We start from the raw sequence: 6168 nt of genomic DNA on the forward strand, positions 1-6168 counted from the left end.
AAGGTCTAAAGGATAGAGGCTTTTTATGTCATGTTCGATGACGACCATGGAAATGACTCTAGTCATATTGCAGAAGAGAGAACCATGTGCATTTTCTTGCCTTGCGATGTATTCGCCCACTCTCTGCCCTCAACCCTAGGAGCAGGGTCTGAGCAGTGGTGCTTCTGTGCCCTCGCTCGTTGGTGTCCGGGTCCAAATCCCCAACACACCCTTTTTAGCAGAAAACACACAAATTTTACTCAAAATACACAAAGCTTGAAGATTCCTCATTCCACTCAAAGCATTGTTGTGCAAAATATTTTTAGCCTCAGGAGAAAAAAAGGATCACCATGCCTTGGCTTCCTTCCTGCTTGCTTTCAGTGTGCTCTGCGTGATGCTTTCACAGGCTCTGGTTTCAGGCATTTAGGCATCAGATATTTGTCTCTACCCGCAGCTGTGACTTTTCAGTACATCTGAGTGTACGCTTGCTGGCTGACAACGCTGCAATTTTCACACTTACTCCTCGCTTTGCGAGCAACTGCTGATCAAGTATAGAGGCAATCGGGCAAACATATGAGGGGAATTTTGCTCCTTCAGTCAAGCCCTCATGCTTGTTTCTGTAGTGTAGTGGTTATCATGTTCGCCTAACAAGTGAAATGTCCCTGGTTTGAGACCGGGCAGAAACAATGGGCAGTGTCTGCTTTTGTGTTTGCTCCCTAAAAGCTTAGTCTCACTCAGGGATGGCCTTTAAAAACTTGTGACCTGCATAAAACTTGTATTACTATTGCAGGCCGGTAAAAAGTTATCTGCATCTTTGCGTAGTCGTGCATGTGCCTAGTTTCTTATTCTGTTTTTTACTTTTTTTTTTCTTGGCCATGTTATATTGTGGGGCCTTTAAACCTGTCACCTTGATAGGAACATTGCAAGCGGCAGCATCGACAAGTGCAGACTGAGGAGTCAGACCTAAACACAGACTCAGCTGTCAGGATGGCCGAGTGGTCTAAGGCGGCAGCCTCAAGAGAGCTTGATCTTCAGTTAAGCTAAGCATCCTGGTTTGCTCATGTAGTTGTGGGTTCAAATCCCACTTCTGATAGGTCTATTTTCTGCCCTTAAATCTTCCTCTGCTTGCACAGCCAGCTCCCCACAACACTATCTTTGCAAGCTGCTGTAGCATATGAAAAGAAATCCACCAACCCTCCGGCTGGGCCCTCAATCAGCATTCCATGTATTTCTGGAAGGGGCATCTCAGTCACGACTTCTGTTAGAGCTGCACCTTATCACTGTAACTACCATGCTGGTTTCTACTTAAGCAGTTGATTCCATCGTTTGAAGTGAGGCTCTCCTGCCACTTTTGGGCAGAGAAGGCACTGCCCCTGCAACAACAACAGGCAGACAAGCTCAACCTGGGTTTCCTGGTTAGGTGGGCGGAGCAGAATGGCAATGGTCCCTCCTTGTGACTTGAAATTAACATGAAGAAGACAGAGAGGCAGCTGGGAGTAGGCAGTACCCATGCACTCCTGAACACTGTCTTGCGATTTTCACCCAATTCTGAAATGAGTTGGGAGGAAAGGAGGTGATTTTCCTATCGAAGGCCATTCTGGGAATTCAGCCACCCCGCGTCTCCCAGGTGAGTGTTTCAGGCCTGTGAGGCACTCATATAAATCTCGCCTGATCGAGCAAGTGTGCTTGAATACAAGAGGCGTGCTCCTCTGGCTCAGGCGCAAGAGATGGCAGGCCCTTCAGTGCTTCTGGTCTGGAAGTCTACGGTGCAAGGGCCCAGGTCCTGCGGAGGCGTACAACTACCAGAAAGGGTCTGCTTTTCTCATCAGCGCCACAGTTCAGCTTGCTAGCAGAGGGCTTCTTGACTACCTCTTGCCTTGCTAGAGGCAAAAAAAAAACCCTTGGCACAAAACATCAATTGCTATGGCACGCTTAGAAGGAGAGTCTCCAAGTGGCCCTGCTTTTTCTCAAAGACACTTCAGAAGGTGTTTGAAAGGCTTTTGCAGCAGCAGGCTCGTTGGTCTAGGGGTATGATTCTCGCTTTGGGTGTGAGAGGTCCCGGGTTCAAATCCCGTACGAGCCCGTTCCTTCATAGGTTCGATCTGTTTTTAAACAGGAGTATTTCTGCTTTCCACTCTTGTAAGATGCCATGGTGGAATGCATTGCATGCTTTCTACTGGTGTCGAGGCAGTTCGGCATGATGAAGGAGTGCGGGATTTCTTTCTAACTGCTTTTTTGTGTTGGAGCAGCACTTCTCGTTGGAACATGAAATGCACAGTGCTTCTCCAAAGTAATTGCAGGGCTGGTTTTGAAATCACCTCTTGGAATGAAAGTGATCCCAGTTCCTTTCTTCCAAAGGAAGAGATCCTGTCAGAAAGGCTCAGCTTTGAGCGTCATGAATATTGTCCCTTAGTCCTTGCATTCCAGTCCAAAGCATAGCCACATAAAGAAAGCAGGTGTGTCTGTTTCCAGTGTAGTGGTTCCAGTCCAATGCATAGCCACATGAAGCAAGTAAGCAAGCATATCTGTTTCTGTAGTGTAGTGGTTATCACGTTCGCCTTACACACGAAAGGTCCCTGGTTCGAGGCCAGGCAGAAACAGCAAGTTGCTGTGCTTTATCACGTTATTTGCATTTACCACCTCACCTGACAGGTAAATTGAAATTAAAGAGGCTGTGTCTATCCCTCACCATCGTGAGGTACTACGCTCCAAGGGCATCGGTCTCAACTCACCAAGAGAAGACGATACACCTTACGGCAGTCAGTTGCTCCCTTTTTGACCTTTCCATTGAAGCCTGGGCCTACTGTGGTCAAGCCAGCCAAGGAAGGAAGGTATGAGAGCGAAAATGGCTTTCCTACCTTCACCAAGAACATACACCTTGAGCAAAGAAAGGGCCAGACTTACAAGGCCCTATCGCCACCGGCACATCATCTTTAGTGACGCCCCGGTGGCACTATGTACTGTGCCGTATTTACAAGACGCCGTTCAACCACGTTTTGTGGCTTAACACCACCTTGTAAATACGGCCCCTTCACACGCAGCCCTTTCCCTGGAAGGGGCGTGCAATGGGTGTTGCTCTGGGTGGGCCACTGCAACACCATAGCATTTTGATGCTGCTCCAGTTTTACGAGTTTTTGTAAATCTGTGGCAGCGCCAAAATCCAAGCGCCATACAATGGGTGTCGTTATAGTGGAGAAACGAGCAGAAATGTTTTCATTTCTCCTCATTTTTGCTCTTTCTATGTGTGCTGCACGAACATATCGCCACTGAAGATTTCTGTTGTGCAGGAAGGTGTGCCTTCCTGAACAAAAACAATTTCCCCCTCAACGCAGCCATCCTTGTACCATGGCGCAAGGATGGCTGCGTTGGCGCTCGGCAGCTAATTTAGAGCTGGCGCAGAGGGAAGCACAGGGGTGCGCTGTATTCTACTAAATACAGCGCTTCCCTGCATTTTGAAAATGACTGAGTGCGAGGCTGCCAAATTTGGCAGAGCGTCTCACTCAGTCATCCTCTTGTAATTATGGGCCAAAAGGTCTAAAGGATAGAGGCTTTTTATGTCATGTTCGATGACGACCATGGAAATGACTCTAGTCATATTGCAGAAGAGAGAACCATGTGCATTTTCTTGCCTTGCGATGTATTCGCCCACTCTCTGCCATCAACCCTAGGAGCAGGGTCTGAGCAGTGGTGCTTCTGTGCCCTCGCTCGTTGGTGTCCGGGTCCAAATCCCCAACACACCCTTTTTAGCAGAAAACACACAAATTTTACTCAAAATACACAAAGCTTGAAGATTCCTCATTCCACTCAAAGCATTGTTGTGCAAAATATTTTTAGCCTCAGGAGAAAAAAAGGATCACCATGCCTTGGCTTCATTCCTGCTTGCTTTCAGTGTGCTCTGCGTGATGCTTTCACAGGCTCTGGTTTCAGGCATTTAGGCATCAGATATTTGTCTCTACCCGCAGCTGTGACTGTTCAGTACATCTGAGTGTACGCTTGCTGGCTGACAACGCTGCAATTTTCACACTTACTCCTCGCTTTGCGAGCAACTGCTGATTAAGTATAGAGGCAATCGGGCAAACATATGAGGGGAATTTTGCTCCTTCAGTCAAGCCCTCATGCTTGTTTCTGTAGTGTAGTGGTTATCATGTTCGCATAACAAGTGAAAGGTCCCTGGTTTGAGACCGGGCAGAAACAATGGGCAGTGTCTGCTTTTGTGTTTGCTCCCTAAAAGCTTAGTCTCACTCAGGGATGGACTTTAAAAACTAGTGACCTGCATAAAACTTGTATTACTATTGCAGGCCGGTAAAAAGTTATCTGCATCTTTGCGTAGTCGTGCATGTGCCTGGTTTCTTATTCTGTTTTTTACTTTTTTTTTTCTTGGCCATGTTATATTGTGGGGCCTTTAAACCTGTCACCTTGATAGGAACATTGCAAGCGGCAGCATCGACAAGTGCAGACTGAGGAGTCAGATCTAAACACGGACTCAGCTGTCAGGATGGCCGAGTGGTCTAAGGCGGCAGCCTCAAGAGAGCTTGATCTTCAGTTAAGCTAAGCATCCTGGCTTGCTCATGTAGTTGTGGGTTCAAATCCCACTTCTGATAGGTCTATTTTCTGCCCTTAAATCTTCCTCTGCTTGCACAGCCAGCTCCCCACAACACTATCTTTGCAAGCTGCTGTAGCATATGAAAAGAAATCCACCAACCCTCCGGCTGGGCCCTCAATCAGCATTCCATGTATTTCTGGAAGGGGCATCTCAGTCACGACTTCTGTTAGAGCTGCACCTTATCACTGTAACTACCATGCTGGTTTCTACTTAAGCAGTTGATTCCATCGTTTGAAGTGAGGCTCTCCTGCCACTTTTGGGCAGAGAAGGCACTGCCCCTGCAACAACAACAGGCAGACAAGCTCAACCTGGCTTTCCTGGTTAGGTGGGCGGAGCAGAATGGCAATGGTCCCTCCTTGTGACTTGAAATTAACATGAAGAAGACAGAGAGGCAGCTGGGAGTAGGCAGTACCCATGCACCCCTGAACACTGTCTTGCGATTTTCACCCAATTCTGAAATGAGTCGGGAGGAAAGGAGGTGATTTTCCTATCGAAGGCCATTCTGGGAATTCAGCCACCCCGCGTCTCCCAGGTGAGTGTTTCAGGCCTGTGAGGCACTCATATAAATCTCGCCTGATCGAGCCTCATCGAGCACTGAGCGAGCAAGTGTGCTTGAATACAAGAGGCGTGCTCCTCTGGCTCAGGCGCAAGAGATGGCAGGCCCTTCAGTGCTTCTAATTGCTATGGCACGCTTAGAAGGAGAGTCTCCAAGTGGCCCTGCTTTTTCTCAAAGACACTTCAGAAGATGTTTGAAAGGCTTTTGCAGGAGCAGGCTCGTTGGTCTAGGGGTATGATTCTCGCTTTGGGTGTGAGAGGTCCCAGGTTCAAATCCCGTACGAGCCCGTGCCTTCATAGGTTCGATCTGTTTTTAAACAGGAGTATTTCTGCTTTCCACTCTTGTAAGATGCCATGGTGGAATGCATTGCATGCTTTCTACTGGTGTCGAGGCAGTTCGGCATGATGAAGGAGTGCGGGATTTCTTTCTAACTGCTTTTTTGTGTTGGAGCAGCACTTCTCGTTGGAACATGAAATGCACAGTGCTTCTCCAAAGTAATTGCAGGGCTGGTTTTGAAATCACCTCTTGGAATGAAAGTGATCCCAGTTCCTTTCTTCCAAAGGAAGAGATCCTGTCAGAAAGGCTCAGCTTTGAGCGTCATGAATATTGTCCCTTAGTCCTTGCATTCCAGTCCAAAGCATAGCCACATAAAGAAAGCAGGTGTGTCTGTTTCCAGTGTAGTGGTTCCAGTCCAATGCATAGCCACATGAAGCAAGTAAGCAAGCATGTCTGTTTCTGTAGTGTAGTGGTTATCACGTTCGCCTTACACACGAAAGGTCCCTGGTTCGAGGCCAGGCAGAAACAGCAAGTTGCTGTGCTTTATCACATTATTTGCATTTACCACCTCACCTGACAGGTAAATTGAAATTAAAGAGGCTGTGTCTATCCCTCACCATCGTGAGGTACTACGCTCCAAGGGCATCGGTCTCAACTCACCAAGAGAAGACGATACACCTTATGGCAGTCAGTTGCTCCCTTTTTGACCTTTCCATTGAAGCCTGGGCCTACTGTGGTCAAGCCAGCCAAGGAA

At 47.7% G+C, this 6168-nt stretch overlaps 2 non-coding genes across 2 annotated transcripts; both read left to right on the forward strand.

The window, feature by feature from the left end:
• Window positions 1-2506: 2506 nt before the first annotated feature.
• Window positions 2507-2579, forward strand: TRNAV-UAC (transfer RNA valine (anticodon UAC)). Its single transcript has one exon. It is a non-coding gene; the product is annotated as a tRNA-Val (tRNA).
• A 3290-nt stretch (window positions 2580-5869) lies between these two features.
• Window positions 5870-5942, forward strand: TRNAV-UAC (transfer RNA valine (anticodon UAC)). Its single transcript has one exon. It is a non-coding gene; the product is annotated as a tRNA-Val (tRNA).
• Window positions 5943-6168: the final 226 nt, after the last annotated feature.

This window comes from Pleurodeles waltl, chromosome 10, assembly GCF_031143425.1.
Source record: "Pleurodeles waltl isolate 20211129_DDA chromosome 10, aPleWal1.hap1.20221129, whole genome shotgun sequence".
Classification (NCBI taxonomy): domain Eukaryota; kingdom Metazoa; phylum Chordata; class Amphibia; order Caudata; family Salamandridae; genus Pleurodeles; species Pleurodeles waltl.